Source organism: Ammospiza caudacuta, chromosome 11, assembly GCF_027887145.1.
Source record: "Ammospiza caudacuta isolate bAmmCau1 chromosome 11, bAmmCau1.pri, whole genome shotgun sequence".
NCBI classification, from domain to species: domain Eukaryota; kingdom Metazoa; phylum Chordata; class Aves; order Passeriformes; family Passerellidae; genus Ammospiza; species Ammospiza caudacuta.
The window spans coordinates 24,208,018-24,229,677 of record NC_080603.1 but is presented as its reverse complement, the minus strand read 5'-3'; the positions used below and the strand labels follow the sequence as shown (position 1 = coordinate 24,229,677).

General features: G+C 45.5%; 1 protein-coding gene across 2 annotated transcripts in view; it reads right to left on the bottom strand.

The window, feature by feature from the left end:
- Nucleotides 1–21,660, bottom strand: part of MECOM (MDS1 and EVI1 complex locus) — a 325,210-nt gene that overhangs the window by 48,831 nt on the left and 254,719 nt on the right. The window lies entirely within an intron of this gene.

Below are 21,660 nucleotides of genomic sequence, written 5' to 3'. Positions count from 1 at the left end.
GTTTGGTGCCGCGGAAGCATCGCCCCGCTTGCCGCCGCTTCCTAAGCGATTTAAAAAAAAAAATTTTTTCTCCTTTTATTTCTTTGGTAACGAATCCCATGAATGGAGCGGCGGGAGGCCGGGCTCTACCTGCCGGCCGGGCCCGCTCCCTCCCGTCCGGCTCGGGGCTCTCCCGGCTTAAATGGACCCGAAATCCAACCGAGCCGCAAAGCCGCAAACGTCCGCCAAGTTTGGAACAGCCCGCGCTCACTACGGAGAGATCCTCGCATATGTGCTTTGGGAAGAGGGCAGGGGAAAAAGAAAAAATAAGAGGGCTGAGCTGTATCTTTTATTGCACCATACAGAAGTGCCACCCACTTTTTTTTTTCTTTTTTTTTTTTTTAAGTGCAGATATATTTTTCAGACTAAAAGTGAATTTTTCTTCCCTGGGGGGCCAAGTGGAGCCGGGGAAGGAGAGCGAGGGGGAGGGCGAGAAGCCGAGTGACAGGAGATGCTGATGGATTCGTCTCAGCGGCCCGTTATCTGTGACATTGACCTGTTAGCTCAGATAATGGCTATTGTCCGAGGGGAGAGAGACCGGGGGAAAAAAAACCAAACCAACCAAAACCCGCACGCAGTGGTGGTAGGTAGGACAGGAAAAAAAGAAAAAAAAAAAAAATCCTTTGTCACTAACCTCAAAAAACCCGGTGGGATATTCCCAGAGCGCCCGGGCCTGGGAACCGGAGCCCTCCCGGTGTGCGGGGCCGTGGGTTCCTGCCCTCCCTCCGCTCCCCATTGTTGGGGTGTTTTTTTCCCTTCTTATTTTTCCTCCCTCTCTCTCTCTCTTTTTTCCTTTTTTTTTTTTTTTTTTTTTTTTTTTTTTTTTAATTTAGCCATAAATTGGCCCGGCTCGCGCTATGAGCTGTTCTATTTTCTCCCTGTCAGGATGAGGGATTTGCTTTATGATGCATTGTGTATTAAATACAAGTAATCTGGGAAACTGATTGCTCGAGCCCATCGGCCTGATCAGAGCCCGCGATGGGGAGCCGGAGCCCCCCCTTTCCCTCCCCCTGGGCCGCGGCACAAAGGGAGGAAGCGCCGCTGGATAAACAAAAGCGGCTCCCGGTACCGGCGGGGCCCGGCCCGGCCCGGCCCGCTCCGCGGCTCGCCCGCAGCGCCGCCCGCCGCCGCTGGGTGGCGCTCGCCGCCGGGACACCGCCAGCGGGGCACCGCTCCCCTTTTTTTGGGGGGAAAACCCCTTTTTTAATAGTTTTCCTTCATGCAGCGCTATAACCCAGAGGAGGAGGAGAAGGGGGAAGAAGGCTTATACCCCCGAGCCGCGGTTGGGAGGCGCGGGGGGGTCAAGGCTGACCCCGCAGCCGGTCGGGACCTCCAGCATCCCCATTCCTGGATGTGGTCAGGACCTCCAGCATCCCGATTCCTGGATATGGATACACACATCTACACACATCAACGCGCCGCGATGTATTTCTTCTTTCAAGCGAAAACCTTTTAAACGTCTCTTGCCGCCTTTCCCCTCTCCCCTCAGACGGTTCGGTGGGTGCTTCAAGAGGCCCAGAGATTTCCACAGGGTCCCGTTGGCAATTGTTTATTTAAAACAAGTCGCTCTATTAGTGGAGCAGTCAGGAGTTAGTGCTCCAGTCTGCTAGTAATTCCCACCAGGCTGTAAACTGATGCCTCTTTTAAGCCTTTAACTTCATGGTCGTCCCAGAAGTAAAAGTTCTTCTAATGGAGACCCTATGGGCATCGTGCATTCCAGCACATCATTAAAGCAAAGCAAAGCAGCTCGGCCACAGCCAGATGAAATAACGGCACTGTCCACGTTTAATGGGCTTCCTGGGGCCAAACGCTGCCGAGGACAATGGGGGGAAATCAGACAAGTCGCTGGTGATTTTTTAAATACCGTAAATGTTCATATTATGTTAAATATTATCCTTTCATTTGTAGACAAGCTGTTTCACAGCCACCTTTTCGAGAGGGGTTTAATGTTATATATCTCAAGGTGACTAAACACAGCACTGAGCATCCCGGCTAACACTGTGATGAGTGTTTGAAACACTGGGTGAGTGCATTAACATGGAGAGGGAGAGGAAAAGCAAAGCGAAACAAATACGCAGAAAACAACGTTTTCCTAACATATCCAAATGCTCCAGGACAGACCTGGGAAACAGCAACAAGAACGAAAGGCAACACAATTTCTGCATGTCAATTCCTCCCACCCTGTGTTGTGGATATCAACTTGAAAGGAAAAATAAAAACAGGTGAAAATACAAGTATTGCTGCTGATATCAGGAGAAAGATAATTTCCAGCACTTGATGAAGGAGAGGGGTGGGCATGGCAGTGCCCCCCACATCAGTGCCCTGCCCCTGCTGCCCCTCCTGCCCTCACACTCTGCCTGGCTCATCCTTCCCAGCCAAAAGGCAGTTTTCAAGTGAGGGAGAGGAGGAGAAAATTAAAGGTAAAAAAAAATGTAAATAAGAAATTTCCCTTGGTCTGGAAATGGGCCCAACTGAAAGCATGTTAATCTCCACCTCAGTAATTTGGTTCTCCTGGAGAAGACAGAAGCCCTGCTGCTGTGCCCTGCACTTCATAAATCACGTCTTTATGTGGACAAGGTCAGGGCACCTAACAGCTCAGACATGGGCCCTTGCAGTGGCTCGGAGGGCTCCGGCATGTTTATTCTCTCGCACAGATCTCTGAGGAGCAGTCCAGCACGCTTCTAATTACTTTTGATTATTTTCATTTGCTCGGGTCAGGCTGGCTTTGCCGGCACTGCTGGAGGGTGGGTTTCCTCCCCCCGGCCCGGCTGTGGGATGCAGGGGGATCACTGCTGTGCTCTGCACCCCTTCCCTTCCCCAGGGCTCTGCAGGGCTCCAGGGGCTCACCCCACCAGTGAGGGGGTCCCATTTTGGCAGCAAAGCCAGGAACCTCCAGCTGAGTCAGGGACCCCCACAGGTTGGGACATTTACCAGTGTGAAATGAGGGGAGTGAAGAAAAACACACATTTATTCCCCCCTGCCTCCCTCCCCTCCCAAAAGTACCTACTGCCTTTGGGGGAAAAAATTAAATGACCCTGTATCCTTGCAAAAAAGTTACAGCGGTGCCTGTGCAGGCAATAAAAAAGTTGAAGGAGCTCTGCTGTGGCTGTGGGGACAGAGCTGAGCTCGGGGAGCACACACAGAGCCCCAGCCCTGCACAGGCAGAGCGTGGCTTGGGCTGCTCTCCCCACTGCTGAGCACTCACAGCACAATCCATGGGGATGCTCGGTGCCCACACAGGGGGATGCATGGCAGTGCTGGGGTCCTGGTGTGGGTGAAGCCATCCCTGTGCTTCCACAAGCTCTGCTGCACCCCCTCTTATGGTCTGGGACAGCACACAGCTGCCCAAGTGCTGAGCAAAAGGCTCCACTTCTTCTTCTCTCCCATTAAAACGTGGGCTCTAAAATTTTCCTTCATATCTCAATCTGAGCTTGACAGCCCAGCCCTGTGTTCTCATCCTGGTGTGAATGAACCCTTCTGCCCTGTACCCCCGTGTGCCAGGGTCTCCATCACATTCCAAAGGTGAGGATGGGCATTGGTGCCACTGCTGTGGTGGTACCCACACTCCTAGACCAGCTGGCTAATGTGTGTTTCATCAGGGACCACCTGGTGGGAAGGAGTTTTCTGGCAGACACCAAGCCATGCCACTGGGTTTTGAGCCTGAAACCTTTTGGGTATTGGGTGCTACTGCAAACTAGGAGAAGGGAAATCACAGCAGATTTACCTACTTCATCAATCAGGAAGATGTAAAAATGTGTCAGTGGCTGGTATCTGGCTGTCTGGGTGATCTTACTCCTGTCTTGGGGAGGAAATCCTGCAGACACCCTTCCTTGTGGCAGGACAAGATGTTTGCCTTGATGCAAACAAACCACAGCCCTCACAGCACACCCCAAATCTGATGCTGAGCTATTCAGTGCTGCTTGTCCCCACCTCTGCTGTGAACTCAGTCCTTGCAACGCTTTCCTGCTCCAAACCTTTCCCTAGCTCTCCCTGCCAAGGCCCATGCTGTGGCGCTAGATGCTGTTGCTGTTTTGCTTTGCAGTGCTCATTACTTCCATTACAGAAGAGTCTGGAAGCCCTCAAATCCAGCCAGGGCCATTTTCACACTCGAGGTGGCCCTGCTGGATGAGTCTGGCACAAGTTTGGCTATGGTAAAAGTCTGGAGAGAAAAGCACATCAGCCAGCTTGTCTTAGCACCTACGAGAGCCAGGGCAAGGCAAGGCAAGGCTGACTGATGGGGCTGTTGGCCTCCTGTCCACTCAGAAGCTGTGTTTTCCAGTGTTTCACCTTTCTCATGTTTTGAAAGGATGCCAAAATTCTGGAGAATCTGGGAAATTCCGCTGGCAATGCCCTTGTTCTGCGTTTCCCTGTGTGCTGGGCAGCCTGGAAGGCTCTTTTCTTTCTTAACTAACCAGAGAGTAAAAAACCTTGAGCATAGCCCTCCAAATCCTGCCAACATGACCAAAAAAGGACCTGTTTGGGTTTTTTTATCACTCTCTTATTCATCCCTGTTGAAATAATCCTGAATAAATCCCTCAGGTTTGTACCCACTCCTGCTTCCCATGATGTGCTCATCTGGAGATGGAGCAGGGGGACCCACAAAGCCAACAGAGGGTCCATGGGGTGGCCAGAGCTCCCAGCCAATGCAGCTGCTGCTTCTCTGCCTGAAAACACAACTTTTAGCCAAAGCTGCCCTATAAATGGAAGATCCCTAAGAAATACTCCCTGAGAAGGCATAATGTCCAGGAGGGAGGAAGAACAGTATAAGGATTTTGCAGACTTACTTTGTATGTGCGTAAGAATTCATCAAGGTTCAATTAACCCTCAAATTTTTCCAATTTTTTAAGTTTCAAGCCTTCTCAATTGACAGATAATTGGAGGGCCTCCTTTGGAAGACTCCTTCCGATCCCAGAGCCCTCACGGCACGTGAAGAGCCATGCAGGGAGGTTGTGTGGGAGCAAGTCCTGGGAAACCATTTGGGTTTTCATGATCTGAAAGCAAAATTTGCAAGCCAAAAGGATGAAGAAGAAAACATGGAAGCAAGGAAAATGCCAGGCCAAAGGAGACTGAAGGGGTTAAACTACAGAACTTTACACAATAAGAATTAATGTGATGCATAACAGGTAATTCTATTTTAATAATCAATTTTAGGAGTGACTGGCTATTTTCAAAGCATTCCTGTTGTAGCCAAAGTTTTAACTAGGCGTGCGAGAGTGGGCATAAACACCTGTGGACTTTATAAGAGTAAGAAGCAATTTATCACCCAATAAAAAGTCAAACACTCATGTTAAAATTTTCAGGTTTGCATTTGCTGTTTTAAGTGTCACATGTGTGGATGGTTCTGGGGGAGGTTCAGAAGGAGTGGGTACACATCCTACACACAGAAACACACGTGCACACAGCCTGCTCTACAGCAGGGAAGAAAACCTGCCTGAAAGCTCCAATGCTACACTTTCATCCCTGCCAGGTTTTGTGTTAAACCCGTTGTGGCCATCGACCGGAGTTGTCTAAAACCTGGACTAAATGGGCATTAAGTCGGTTGCCATATGGAATTACTGCCATTCGATTTTCAGATAAACCACAAAACTTGATGAACTAACATTGTTCCAGCTGAATTAACTCATCATCCCTGGGAAGAGAAGGCTGTGGAGGAAAGCGAGCGCTCTAATAGCGATGATTAATCCTGCTCCTATTGCAAGGCACTCACTGCAAGTGCAGAGATGCCCTGCCAAAGGCAGGCTGAGGATCCACCGTGCCTCCCAAACATCTGCCTTGCCAAGCCCTGATGGCAGGGTTAAACATTATTTACGTGTGCCTAGGAAAGGGAGAATTTTTTGTTACGGGCTTGTGATGAAACTATAAATACACTAAAATCCCCGTCAACGGTTCAAGTCATGCTTGGTAGACAAATCCAGGGGCTGGAATTCAGGAATGTTAATTTATTCAGCTGGTGGAGGAGCATGCAAAGCTGATCCTTATCCCGTACTGGGGCGATCTCCCTGGGATTGAGCCATGGAGCGTTTGGGCAGTGTTTGCCCTGTTGCTCCCCAGCCCTGGTGGGCAGAGCCCTTGGTGTCCCCCCAGCCTGACTGTGCTCGGGCTCCTGAGCTGTAAATGCTTAACTGGCCCTATGTGAGCACTGCAGCCCACCTGGGCGTGCAGGAGAAGTGCTGCTCCACATAAATTAGTCACACATGGGCAAAGGTGCCTGATGCATTTGGAATAATCTTACCCCCAGAGCTACCTGGTTTGCTCTAAAAAGATTTCTGCTCATCGGGAAAATTCAGGGCAGGGAGTGGGGAGAATATATTTGGTGCAGGTGTCCAAATAAACCTGTCCTATAACCCATGGATCACAATGGGTTATTAATGAAATAGCTGTGAACATCAGCGTATCCTTGTGGCAGATTTCTTTCATAAATGAGTTGAACATTTTCCAATTTCAGGAAAGTGCTGCTACCTATAAACTTGGAGATTAAGGGCTTTTTCCCCTAAGACTCAGATCCCTCGGGGCACTTGTGTTCTGGCATGCATCCCTTATTTGCTGAAGAAATTTCAAACTTGGTAATTTAGCACCACACTGATAAAACAAAGAGGGGAAGGGAAAAAAAAAGCAGTTGGGCATGCATGTGAAGGAGGAGAGAGGTGAGTGGTACAGCTTCAGGCATTTCTTTCTGTTTTTTTTTTTTTATCCACAAGCCATACTGCAGATTTTTTGGGAGATTCATAGAGAAAACATTCCCAAGATACAACATATAAGATGCATATCAATCCACAAGCTGAGGTGTGCAGATGCAAAATGACCTGCAGAATTTGAAGGAGGATGGAAGCTGTTTATAACCATTATTTTCCATATAATTTATTTAAGCCTAAGATGTTGGGATAAATTTGCCACTAGCAGAATTATGAGTGTTAGTATTATTAGCATTACAGCAGCACCTAGAAGTCCAGTGGAAACTGGGACCCTTTGTGGGTAGAAAAATAATAAACATGAGACTGTCCTGAAATCTTATGGTTGGCATGGATGGGATAAAAAGTGTGCCAGATGGGAAGATTACCATTTTATTTTTACAGATGGAATACAGAGTTCTGCTCATGGAGAAAATCAGTGGCAGATTCTCATGCAATATTTTCACATAATTTTCATTCATTCAGAAGTTGTTTTTTATTCCTTTTCTTTGAGTGCAATGAACAGAAACTACTCTCTGCCTTCTGGTGCTTACAAATTCTTATGGATAAATAGTGGGAGTCTGCTTGGTCACTGCCAGTTAAAACAGGTCTGCATGCTTTAATATGGCTCATCTGTAGCAGAAATTCTACTTTATCTCTCCTTTTTTAGCTAGGAAAACATTTTAGCCTTGGAAATGAGCAGTTGATGCTTTGGAACAGATCTTTAAACGTAAGCACATTGCGCTGATTGGTGCCATAAATGAAAGCTCCTCCTATGGAAGCAGTTTTGGGGAGGATACGTCAAACTCTGCCTTTGGCTTTTGTGGCAGAAATGTGAAACGGAGTTCAGGATGTCAGGTCCTGTTGCTAGGAGTCCCCCAGCAATCATGCAAGTGCTGAGCATGAGATGGATCATGGTCCCCACCAGGGAGAGGGGGAGAAACTGCCCCAGCTGCTGTGCTGTGTGCTCCCAAACCTCACCGAGGGGCTGCAGAAAGCAGCAGGGAATGGGCCCGTGCTCAGGCACAGCTTTTTGCGTCTATAGAAGCAAAATGGGGCAATGCGTTAAGAACAGATGTCTTTCAACCAGGAAGGATTTCAGAGACTCCATGGTCTGTCCTGCTGGGAATCCAGTACAGTAAATACAGCAGTAAAGATAATTTCTTTCCTGATGCTTCCCTGTGCTGGAATGCTCACATGGGACAATCCAGGGGATCCACTGGGCTAAGGAGCTGTTGCAGGATGTTTTGGCTGAGGAAGGTGCTCATCTCTGTGGGCTTTTCAAGGAGTCATAGTGAGATCAGGGCTGTCACACATTCCCCAGGGAAACACCAGCAGCTCCAAGTCCTGAGCACAGCACTGACCTGAGAGCATTTGGGCTGAACTGTTGGCCAGAAGTGTGGATCAAGCCCAGACAGAGTTCCATTTCCACTCAGGATTCCTCTCAATTCTGGGGTCAGACAGGACACTCAGACCATCCTGGGCTGTCCCAGGGCTGTGGATGGAGGAGCTGCTCCAGCTCTGGACAAAAGTCAGTCCTGGATCCTCCACTGCCTCCAGCTCCAGGACCAGAGGGCTGCAGCACAGTATTTCAGTGCAATATTTGTGAGCCCTCCAGAAATAAATGTGAGCTAGAAGCTGTCCTGCCAGGCACTGTGAGCAGAACAGAAGCTCAAGCCAGTTGTGTGTTGCACGAAGGACATCTGTCAGCTTGGGTGATAAAGCAAGAATATCTGTCACGATATGAATGACCACAATTTTCCCCAGAGCTTGTGGTGCATTTAACAGGGCTATAAAAGATAAAAGTGGGAGTTATGAGGGCTCATTAGCACTTCAGAATTACTTAATTATTTCATTCTCTAAATTAATCCATGAATTTCGTCTCAAATGGAAAACAGTGGGTTTAGATCAAGGTTGCTGTGGACTGGGAAATACTTCAATGAAAAGAAGAAACTGAATTGGTTTGAATGATTTATAAAATGTGAGGGTTTCATTCCAAAATATCATTTATATGCCCAGAAATCTACGCAGCAAATCTAATCCAGCAAAGGAAAATGAACATTCTCAATCCACAAATAAAGATGGGAAGTAATTCTGCAGCAGATTCAACCTGTGCCTGCCTGTATATGACAAGTAACTGATCTGAAGCCTTTTTACACATCTCTTAGATTTGTATTTACCCCAGTTTAGGAGACAAAATTTGGGAAAAAAGAACATGACAGGAAGCTTCAAGAAAGCAATAATAATGACAGCTACTCCCCACACTGAGTTAAGCACATCCTTCCTTCCTTCACTGATGGGAAACGAAGAGGAAGGTCAATGTCAGAAGCAAAGACTGACAAAAACCCCAAAACTCCAGTCAATCCTTTTGCTTTTTAAAGAGTGCACCTCCACCAGTTTTAGGGGTACAAAAAGAATAACATAGAAATGGAGTTTATATGAACAGGGTATAGCAAAGACCACAAAGAGTGTGGTGACCATGGATGATGTTGTTCCAGGTGATTCATTGCACCTCCAGTCAGTAGCCAAGTGTCCAGCAGACACATCTGAAGTGCAGTGACCTTGGCTTGCACGAGTGAGGCCAGTGGTAAAAGCAAATGGAAGTTAAAATGAAATATGTATATTTTTAGAAGAATTTGTAGTGTTTGGACTCTAGCTTTAGATGGCTCAAGAGTATTTTGTAAGCCAAAAATCTGTTCTTTGCTTCTGGTTTGTTGATTAAATATACTTGTTACCAAGAACTTTAAGCAGGAAAAAATTTAAAAGAGACTTCAGCTACGATATTGTCAGCTTCAGCTGCAGCACTGAACAACTAAAACATAATAGCTCTTCAGATTCTCAAGTTATTCCCACTGACTGCCCTATAATCAGCATGTTAAATCTGGGCACCTCTTCAGGCACAGTTATTTGTGTGATATATACAGATCGATGCCTATTGATTTTATAATTTTGATTCATCTCTATGCAGTGATTCAGTTTCACATCATCTTATTTATCAAGCTTTTCTCCATGCCTTTGCTTCCAGGCTTCCTGACACTTCCAGGCCACTCGAGGAGGGTCCCACCACAACTGCTCCTTTTGCCCCTGCACACACTGTCAGTGGGCACTCACTTGGTCACATTGCAAGGAATTTTGTATGCAAAGAGCTGGGTACCCAGGGTTGTTAATGCATGAGGGTAAGGTTCATAAACCTCCTTTGCTAATGCCATAGCCCCATTGCCCCTGCTGGAAGTGGAGCCACTTCCCCTGGAGGCTTTGCCACCCCAAAGGACTGAGTGCAGCCACGTGTTTCTTACCCTGTGGCTATGAAAGCTAAAACTTAAGGCATCATTCATGCCTTCGAACTTCCCATTGTTCTTACTTACGAAGACACGAGGGGGATAAAACTTTGCACCGAATATTAAAATTTGTTCTTTTTACCCCTGGAGGTTTTTGGACCCGTGCTGGTACCACAATCTGCTCCTGTGGACACAGCAGCAGACTGAGCAGAGGGGCTGGCACAAAAAGCCCAACAGTGACTGATTAACAGCAACCTGCTTGGCACACTGGAGGAAACCAACCCCACTGCTGCTGCCACAGGGCATCAGGGAAATCCTGTTAACCTCATGCATTGCATATATGCAAATGACAGCAGATTAACGAGCGCCAGCGATGCCACCACTCCCTCTGTGCTCACACCACTTCACATCACAACAAATTGTGTCTGGACACACCAGAGATGCCCCAAATAGACCAAATAATGATTTAGCAGCTCATGTCTGCCCAAATCCAGCTCAGTGGGGCAGCCCAGGTCTGCTGCTGCTGGCAGCCCTTTGGCAGCACCGCGGTGGCCGGCGGTGACAGGATGTGGTTAAAAACCATCTGCTGAAATTCATGTGCTGAATGAATCGAAGGCAAACAGGAGAAACTTCTTCGTGTTGAAAATGCCCAACGGAAAGAACTGAGCTCCCTTCCAATGCAACTATTTCCAAATGTTTTCCTAGAAGGTGCTGAAGGCAGCTGGGATGTACTGCATCTGTGAAATGGGAGTTTTTGGGGTGGATGCCTTTGGAAGGGAAACAAAAAGGATTGATGAGGACTAAACATTTCAGGGGGGCTCACACACTCCAGCAGGATAGAAGCATGGGCTAATTACAAAATAAGACCTATCACCATGCAAAAATAAATGACTTCAGAAATAGCTTTAGATATCATGTTAAAAGCACCTTTGGGAACAAAAAGATGCTATGCTAAAAACAGGAGATCTAAAGAGCTGTTATTACACATCCATTACATTTTCTGAGCTGTCGCATTTACTTTTTGAAGTTCCGTACACATGATATAGCAAGGCAAAACATTTTATGTGCCGTTGGAAATTTGAAACAATGTTTAATGTTCAGAAGATAAAGTTAACAAAACTACACTTCAGTGGCTTTTTTTATTTCTCTATTTTACGACCTTTCAAGAATTTAAGAGTAAAAAGAAACAAGAAGGAAGGATAAGCAACAATACTCTCCTGCTTGCTTTTTTCTACACTGCTGATCAGAGCCCAAGAAATCATAATAAAAAATGTCTTCTTTTAAACGTCTAAATAGGAGCTGTTGAAACACGGATGGTACGAAGTGTTTCAGGATGGAAAGCATTTGTTCCTCTTGCAGCTATCAACAGTCATATGTTACATGATTTTCCGATTTTTCTCCCTGAAATTACAGAAGCCTATCACGTCTTCACGACCATTTGGAACAGTTTTTCTGCAGTTTCTGCTTTTTCTAAAACCAAAACCAGCTACCACGATGACTCGCAGGAACTGTTTCTACAAGCACCAGGCAATTCAGATTATTGACATTTTCTCTGTTCCTTCTAAACATCCTTGGTTGCATCTTGATGACATCAACAGTGATAAGTACTGAATTTATTGGGCAGTGATCCCCCCACAAACTTTCATCTGGCTGGATGCAGCTGCTGTGATCACTGATGTTACAGCACAAACACACACAAAATTCCCTTCCTAACCCAAGCAACCACTTCAAGTTCAAGTTGCTCATTTCCCTTGGAAAGAGAAGGCAACCACAAGCAACAACAACAAAAAAAAGAGTGAATGTGATGGGAGATTGATGTGAGTTTTAGAGCATGGTGTAGTTCACTAATTTATTGGCCTAATGAAGAAAAAATTGACGTCTGAGTGGCATGAGCTACACCAAACACAGCATCCTGCCAAACCTACATTAGATGGAAACAGGTGCTTAGTTTAAACTGTCAAAATCTTCCACAGCAGAACATCTATGCTGCTTGTTGATAGAGGGTCTGGTAGAAAATGAGGTATTATTTCTGCTGGTTTCAGGAGGAAGATGCAAGGGAAATAGCAAGAACACCAGCGAAGTTTTATAAAATGTATTTCACAACATATCTTGAATGTGCAATCATTGAACTTTTAAAAAATCCTATAGCTTAAAGACTATATCCAAATATATTTTGAACATTTTTTGATTTCTGTTGTTTCTCTCAATGACAGACTTTTCTTCCCTTAAATTAGAACTTTCAACATCTATTCTTTCTATATCAATATCTAATGTCTTCTATTACAACCCTGCAAATTTACTATCTGTGATTCAGAGGTAAGTCTGAGCAAACCAGAAGGGATTTTAAGCTCTAGACTATGTTCCTGCAATCTAAGTTAATGTGGTCAAATTTGTTTCTGATATAACTGAGCATTTTGGTGTTTTTTTACTAGGGGAGAATTTGCACTTGGATGGATTTATTCCTGGCATGAATTTCAATGTTCAAATACAACTACTTAGGGTGACACCCTCTGACTAAAATCAAATGTAGGGGGGGAAAAAGATGGGTGAGTGACTCAGGAGCAGCCTAATGGTGTTTTGAAGGATGATATCCATGCAGGATAGATCTACAGCACCTCCTTAGCTGATATTATGTCTTTCTGTTACGGTAAAAGGTGCAAAGTAAGTTGGAATGTGCCTATAGCAGAGCAGCAGGATGCAGCTCCTCTCTCCTGTGTCTAAGAGAAGAAAACCTGCTTCTTTATGATATTATAAACACTTCTAACAGTAAACTCTGCAGGGAGCTCGTGTCACTGGTGACTGAACAAGCAAACAGCCCAGGGATGGAGCAGCAACCAGTGAAGAGGGAGAACCCCATCCCACCAGGACTTCACTGGTGGTGTAATGGGGTTGGGGATTGCCTGGGCATTCCAGGTGAACATGGAGTTAATGTTTGAGCCTTTAAGAAAAGATCTTTAATGACCCACCAGCCCTCTGAGACTTCCCAAATCTGAAAGGACAGCTCCATACATGTAACCATTACGTGGGTTCAACATGGACCTGGGGAAAGTGTCACCTCCTGAATCACAGGGAATGCTTCTAGTAACATCAATATTTTCCATGGAGGTCCCCCAGCCAAGCCTGCCTTGCCCCAGCCCTGCTTGGAAGGTCTTCTAGGGCTGTAGCAAAGGTGGTATGGCTGGAGACCAAGTCAAGGCATTATTTTATTTTGTTTTGGTTAGCAGAGTTGATATTTGGTCAAAGGCTCCTAGCTGTGAAACGATGAGGAGCTGCCAATTTCTAAGCTAAATGTTGTACATTCATATCCTGCTACCACTAACTCCATTATGATTAGTCAGGAGTGAACTTAGAAGGTTCAGAAATAATGTTTGGATAAACATCCCCAAATTTTGGATGCTTATCTGAGCCTGACCCAAACCCCCTGAGTATGCAGAACTGAGCTGAAAATCTGGCAAGAATGTTAATTTCCACACTTTTCATTTCTCTCTTGAAGGCTATATTTGCAGTTTAAGATATTTCCTTTAATTGGAATTAGCATAATACATTATTTCCCTATGGTGAGAATGGCTTTTCTCTAGTTACTCTGCCTGCTTGGATTTTGTCCAAGGAAGTACAAAAGGGGATGAAAGTGAACACGAAAATCCAAAGTAAATAGTGAACCAAACTCTTTAAACCCCACAAATGGGTAGATTCTGCTAAAGGCTTCCCAGAAAATAAATTACTTGGTCCAACCCTAAAATGATGCTCTTCCTTTTTAGTGGGGCCTCTGTACTGGTGCCAGCCATATTCCTGTCACATGCATTTGGTAAAAATTAATAATTATTTATGGTTTGGGTAATTTTGTGCCCTTTCTTTTCTGGGGTACATCACTGCTTCAGATAGCATCTGATTTGTTTAATTCTATTAATTATCGACACCTACAAAAATTAGTGTCAGGTATGGTGAGTCTTTGGGGAGCTTGGAGTAACAATCAGGAAGCGACTGACCTTGCAAAATTTGCAAGTTATAAGATGCCAGCTCTATGTGTTTACTGAATTCTGTGATATTTTCTGTGCAAGTGTGGTATTTCAGCAACCCTCAGATGAGAGGAACTTCACATCCAGGCTGCACACGGGAGGCCCAACCTGCTGTTGGGAAGACCCAGGTGTGAATCCAGCTGTTAGACCTGACCTCACTGCAGACCTTGGGGTGAAGGCTCTAAGATGAAAACCCTGCAAATACCCCAAGTGAGGTTCTTTCCAAATTAACCTCTTTGCAAATCAGCCGGTGATGCGAGGCGCATTCGGAAGGACACGGGTGACCTCAGACCCTTTCTGAGCGCGGGGCTGGGAAGGTCGTGTCAGCCCCCAGCTGCTCACCCTTCCTCCTGCCACTCTTCCCAGGCACAGCTAATGATTGCAGCAGCCTGTGCCTGTGTGGGGGGATAAGCACATGGACACATCCACACACCTCCGCAGACCCGAGTGTTTGCCCACATTTAATAACGGGCAAAACAAATAAAAATGAGTATTGACACGAATGCCTGTTACCCAACGCTCCCAGGGACGGAGAGCAAGGCCAAGTGCTATTCCAGGAGCAGCACTCAAAAATATTCCTCTCCAAGCTCAAACCCAGAACATGGCATGGAGACCAGCTTGAGCAGCTAAACAGAAACCCAGCCTGGTGTTTCCCAGCTCCTGCTCCTTATCAGGGAGATCTGGGCAGGCTGCCGGGCAGTGGCCGAGGGCTGCGTCGCTCCTCCCTGCCAGCCGGGACGGGGCCGCTGGGGAAAGGAGAAAATGTCATCCAGCCCCAACACAAAGGGCAAGATGGTATCTCACTGCTGGCCTGGTGAAGTCATCTGCTAGGAAAAATATATTTAGCTGTTCCTGGGCAGTCCCCAGGAGGCTGCAGAGCTGGTTTGATACCAGCCTTGTTCACCTGCGCCAAAAGCGCTGTGTGAGACACTCACGGCTGTGGCACAAAGGGGCTCAAAATGACAACTGACCCCCACGCCAGTGACCCCCAGGAACACTGTAGGAAGGGGGGAACACACTCTTTACACAGCTGGGAACATGCCAATATTGAAGATGCCACCTTGATCAAAGAAAACAACCAGGATCATACAGAGATACGGCTGTAAAGTCAGCAGAAACACGCCCAAAGTGAAGAGCGAGGTGTGAAATATTCCCACCATGAAATCCTGACTCCACTGAGGGCAATAGAAGAGCCCTGACTGCCTTTTGGACAGAGAGGGCAACAATTCAAGTGTTTGTTTAGCCGTCAGAGAAGGAACATTACTTGGTGTACAGCCCACATTGCTTTGTGATAAACATGTTATAAAACAGATATTTGCACAGACTGCATACAATGGGAAAGTCACAGGGAAAGGTGGGGTTGGAAAATGGGCTTATAAAATTATAAAAATGCCATGGAAGAGAACAGGCTGGAGGATGGTGGCAGTTCTGTTCTCCTGGCTCAGCATCCTGAATTTTGTTGTTTCTTCTTGCTGTTTCTTCTGTCACGTTACCATAATTTTACAATTGAACTCATCAGCTGGCACTAGCCAGAGTCACCCTTTTTAACAGCACCGTAAAACAAACAATCAAGAAGAATTTGTCTCTGCAGCCATGTACTTTATAAGGCACAAGTCTGAATAAATATGTAACTGTTCACACCCTTTGAGAAGTGCTGGAACAGGAACACACTGAACCCAGAGCACTGATTTATATCTAAGGCAACACTGACTCCAAAATAAGAGTGAAAATGTAGGTTAGATGGATAGTAGATGCTACAAAGAGTAATTGCTCTCTTGTTTTACACCTTGGAGAGCAGTGTGTAGTAGGCAAGAGCCCAAGACAAGATAGAAAACATCCAGCTTGAAGCATGGACTGGAAACAAAGGAGAGTCACAGCTCATCCTACCTGATCAAAAATACCATTCAAAACCATAATGTGCACTATAAATCAAGATGAAGGGTGGGAGGCTTGTCTCTCAAGAGGCTTCTCTCTACTTTCCTGGTAAGGCATGGAGCCCTGCCAAAAACACACCAGCCCTGCCTGCAACGCCTGAACGGCTCCGTGGAGCTGCATGGCCACTTGCAATGCATGAACTCAATCAGCTGAAAGGAGCCTCTGAATTTAATTGTGTTAATAAAAAGAAAGTTATGCATCCTCACTGACCACAGGGGGAAAGTTGGCAAATGGTTTGAGATCCTATCTTCTAGATTTCTCCTGCACAGGCTGGGAGAGCAGGGAGGATTACTGCTGGGCAGCCCTCTTGGGCAGAGCAAGCTGAATTTTAATAAATGAGCAAGCAAACAGGCTATCTCTGTATTTTTGTATACACTTTGTGATTTACTTTGTGAAATTCACATGACAAATAATAATTAGCCATTGCACTATAAACCCTCATTTCCCAATGCTCAGTACCAAACCAAAGTAGCCACGCGCTTAAAGGACTTTGCCTCTATTCTTAATGTCAAAATGTTAAAAAAAAGACTTAATTTTGGAAGGGAATTATTACGGTCAGGTTGTGTGAGATTCACTCTGATGTACTCTAAATGATGTGTTAAATGATGATTTCCAACAGAGCCCGCAGCAGAGAGTTTGTTTGGAATGACATTTGTTGTGGCACCAGTGGCCACTACGAAGATGAATTTATATATACACTTAAAGCACCTGCCTGCAGAGGTGTCGCAGAGAAGTTCTGCATGAGCAGATGACAACAGATATTTTGCAAGCACTCACACACTGAATTTGTGCTCCAAAATAGCAACAAAAAGGTTGTCTAAAGCACTTTCTCCACTTCTTTCATGAAATGCATGCAACCACACTCTCTGCTGTTGTTATTGAGCATTACATGGTGATTTCTTCAGCAAATAACACTCCTTCAGCAAACCAGCCACACTGCTGTGGTTTCTTGCAACTTGTTTAAATTTTAGTCGTGCAGGTTTTGCAGAACTGCTTGTCTTAGCTCCATGATTGCGAGCAGTGACATTTATGAATGAATAAAATATTTGAAATTATTTTCAGACCTATTTAGGCAACAGCATCTACACAAATAAAGCTCTGATGCTCTGAGATTAGCAGCATACTGACAGAAAGATAGCCTACAGTAAGGCTGAGTAAGGAGCAGTGATCTATTTGCCCACTTTTCTTTCAGTCTGTTGAGGAACCCTTCCCAGTGAAGTCACTTCTTTACCCTGCAAACATTGAGCTCCGGTTCTACAGCTCTGTGATTTCAGATAAATACAAGTGTCCATGTCAGGAGACAGATGCCAACTCCTCTGCCAGGGTTCTCTTTATTTTTTGGCCATCAGGTGTCATCTGGCTTGCTATCCCTTCTCTCTCACTCATCCCAAACGTGCCACCTTCATGCCAAAATAGTTTGTGGAGTTTTCCATCTTGCTACACTGACCAGGACCCAGCAGGATGCTTTCCACCAAACTTTTCCTCAGTTTCTAAGGTCTAAGATGCACTGAGAATGAGAAAAGAATGGGTTTTTTGCGCTGACAGCCCTCCTAAAACCCCATGGGATTCGCATGGCAAGAGCAGCATCCACAGTGCACAACACCAAGTGGTTTCCCAAACAACACCCAGCCTTTATGCTAAAACCAGTTGTGTCTGAAATGCCCGCTGGGTTCAGCTCATACACAGCCAAAAAGCGAGTCTAACTTCCCAAGTGCTGTCTTTGCTCTCAGATGCCTTTTTCTTTACTGGTTTTCCACTGTCTGACATTTACAATATACCCGCAGAGGTGGAAAGGCTTATATTTACCGCTCTTTCCTATCAAAGCTACTCTAAATTTAAGGCACAGTCCTGTTTCCATTTGGAAATTTTCTTTGCACGAGCCATTTACAAGACCTTTACAAGCCATGGTAAGCCAAGACCTCTCCAATTTCCCCAGTTTACTGCAAGGGAGTCTGGCTGGCATGGAGAAGGCTCCACCATCCCACCCAAAGCCCAGCTGGAGGACAGTCACTGCTGCCTATGGACAGTAAAGCTGCAGGTAGGGACAAGGGAAGGCTGGGAGGCAGTGAAGGTAGGAATCAGTTTTTTATGTTCCAAAAGTATTTTTTCTGCCACACACAGCTAGCCTGGCTTCTGGCAATTTCTTCAGTTTGCATGGGATTGAGGGCAGAATAAACAAGTATACTCATTAAGACCTAAATACATCTGAAAATATATATAAATATACCTAGATGTCTGCTAATAATGGTGTAAAGCTCTTCAAACTTCGATACAATTTATTTCTTAGCTTGCTACGACCCTCACTGCTACTGTTTCCATCATCTGGTATGGGACACATAAATGACCTTCTACTATAGCCCTGGTCAGCAGAGGTTTGGTGCCAGCTTTGCAGCAAGAAATCATCATCTAATGGCCTCAACTAGGGCTGAAAGCCAGAATTTGCTGCCCTTTACTGTTGGCCTGGAGTGGTTACTTCTCCTGTGTGCATCACATGCTGCCAAGCAGAGCAGCACCAAGCACATAGGAGATTTTGGGAAACTGGAGAGGATTTGGGTACTCAGTCCAGCTGGCTCTTTGGAAATTAAGGAATTAATACCACTTGGAAAGAAATTAAAGTAGGATCATGCCATAGCAAGGAGAACTGAAGAGGAGTAAGAGGCGGGAGGGCGTTAGGAGCAGCAAGAAAAAGGCCAAGGAGGGCCCCTGGAGAGAGCAAACAGGGCTTTCCCAGGGCTGGGCTGGGCTCAGGACCACTTCTGGCTGCACTTGATGGCTTCACAAACACCCAGCACAATACAGGAGTGTAACATAAGCCTCAGCTCCTCGAGATTAGCCACGGCTGGGAAATAATGTTATCGCTCCCCATTATGCTTCAGGAGCCCTTGAGAAAAAGTCCCCAAAATTCCCACGAGCTTTAAACGAAGGTGAGATTTTCCCCTGGTGCCCATCCTCCTTTCCTAGGAAGCCTTGTGTTCTGCATGCGTCACATTTTCTTAGTTTTTGCCCAGCCACGCAAGAGGTCAGCCTTTTGCACAGCAGTTTCACTCTCTATGAAGATGTTGCTCCTCTTTCACCATCTCTCACTCCCTCCTTTGCTAAAGTTAGGGATCAAGGATTTTCCTGCTGGGTCAAAACCCAATCTCCTTCCTCACAGGGGCTCAGTTTAACTGCACATCACTGCGCCAGACGGTGACTGTTAGTACCACCCAGTTTCATTAGTTATCAAGGGCTAAAGTTGCACTTCGAACAGTCATCAATCAGTAGGAGAAAATACGCATCGAATTAAAACTTCCAGCAAACTCCAACACCTTAGGGCTTTTTCCTTTTACAAGCAACATTTTCTTCCACTGAAAACAGAACTACTTCTGCAGGTGGTTTTTAAACACAAACAGCTGCTCCATGGAATTGCAGTTGGGGAAAATTATTCAGGAAAAAAAGGCAAAGACAAAGCCATGGGTGTGGAGCAAGAATCTATAGTGCCCCAATTCCCAGGGAAATATAGGAAGGGAAGAGAAACCTAAGACATAAACAGTAAGTGGAATTTCCATTGCACTGGTCCCAATAAACACGCTGGTTTTGGGGGAAGGAAAGTGGGATCAAGGGAGCAGAGTGAGGCAGTAGGTGTTGTGAGGGAAAGCGCGGTGGAGGGTTACGGCTTGTAAAAATCCGCTTCATCTTTCAGTGTCAGAACAATGCCCGGGTGTATGGTGGGCTGCGTTATCAGCCAGGGAAGCAGAGCAAGGCTGGGATAAACAGCACCAGACAGCCTGGGGTTTGTGGTCATGATTTACTCCTGCCTTCCCAGATAGTTCCTCCTTTCGTTCTGCTCTATTTCTGTTGATCTGTCCATCTTTTAAAAGGTTCCGTAGGCCATAGCTGGTTTTAGCGCTGTTGCCATAATTTTAATTACCAGCACAATATTTTTTTGCTATACAGAATTTTTTCTATCACGATTTTTTCACTACCATGATGACAGACAAATATTCCTGCTTTTTCCTTATTCCACTACTTTCCCCTGTAATGCCCCTCTTCTATCTATGAACTCTTTTATCCCCTCATTCTCCTATGCACCCCCTCAAGTAAAAACTTCACTTTCAGGGCACTTTGGTGCGTGCCATACCCGTGCAGGGACACAATGACAACTACCCTTCCAATTACGGACTGCAGAGGCAGCCCTTGAAACGCTGCATTTTCTCCAGCCCTGCCCTCCAGACAGAGGAGGCTTTCCCTGCAAACACCCCCAAAGTTATTTCACCAGTTTCCTCCCAACTCTCCTTCAAATTCCTCTTTGAATTCATAAGGATTAATCTCCTGGTATGCTGCAGCTGCTGTCAAGATGACAAGTTCTGGGTTTCCTCCTCTCTTATATGCATCCATTAATGTTCTCTTGGATTGAAATATCCTAAAGCAGAAACCATCTTCGTGCCCTTTATTCCCCACCCAGGTCTCCTGGCTTTTTCTGTCCTTGTGGCGAAGCCAGCCCCAAAAATTTTTGAGTAAAGACTAAAAAAAGCGATTCCTTAACTTTTGTACACATAGGAGAGGAATGACCTCAAGTAATGCAAGCAAGCCCAGGGCCACCTTCCCACCTGAGCAAGTATAATATCACTGCAAAACGAACCCCATTTCTTTTCCTGGTGCTGAGATTGTATAAAATACTTCATGCACAGACATGAAGATGGAGTCTCACCTTGGGATCTGCATTCCAGGAAAATTACATTTCCTGGAGAAGAGGTGCAATGAAAGCCAATCTGATGCTGCTGGAGGCCCACATGGAATTTGTTAGTTCCACCATTATTTTTCCCCTCCTCTATACTCTATAGTGCTAATGTTCTTTGGAAGCAAGGACTTTGCAACAGGATAAGCTCTTTTATCACACTGAATCAGACCAGTAGTATCCCAAACTGGGGAGAGCCTAAGTGCAGATAGCCCTGGAAGGTGTGCAATGCTTGCAGCAGACAAATCAGTAGCAAAACCTTAAACATTCAGGAGGAACACGGAATAATCAATTGGAATATTAACGTGCTGGTAAAATGATTAAAGTTTGGCGTTACACATATTTTCAAATGTACTGACACTTCATTCTCATAAAGACCAGCTCAGTTATGTTTGATTTGTATTCATATCCTATAATGTGAATATATTTGCTCAAAATTGCTCCGTAGTAAATCACCATCACAGAAATAAGCTTATGTTTATTCTTAGCATTCATGAATTGCATGGTGTTGGACCACCATATATTTAACACCTCCGAAGAAATCCAACCGCAACTTTTGAAAGCGACACCTTTATATATCATTATGGACATTGTTTCCTTAACAGTTAATCACACACTCTCCAATCACATGGTTTTCACCTTAAGAGAGAAAAATGAGTGACTCTATGGCTTGAAATGCAAAGCCCTCTACTTGACCTTTCGATGTGCAAAACCCCATTGGGCCAGGTCCTGAGGGTGCTGAGCACCCTTGGCACCCTCTGGAGCCGACAGAAGTTGAAGGCATTCAACAACTTGCTGGATCAACCTTGTAATCACTAAAAGCTCTCTTCAGAGCGATATAAATACGGACAGTCACTTCACTTCACAGATTTGGTCCAGCATTAGGGTTACTTTAAAACCAAAGCTGTCGGGGAAAATGTTGGATCTATGATATGACTTTGAACCCAGGTCACTAAAATCTTTCCCGACGCAGCATCTTCTTTGGGATTCTTAAGAAAGCTAAACCT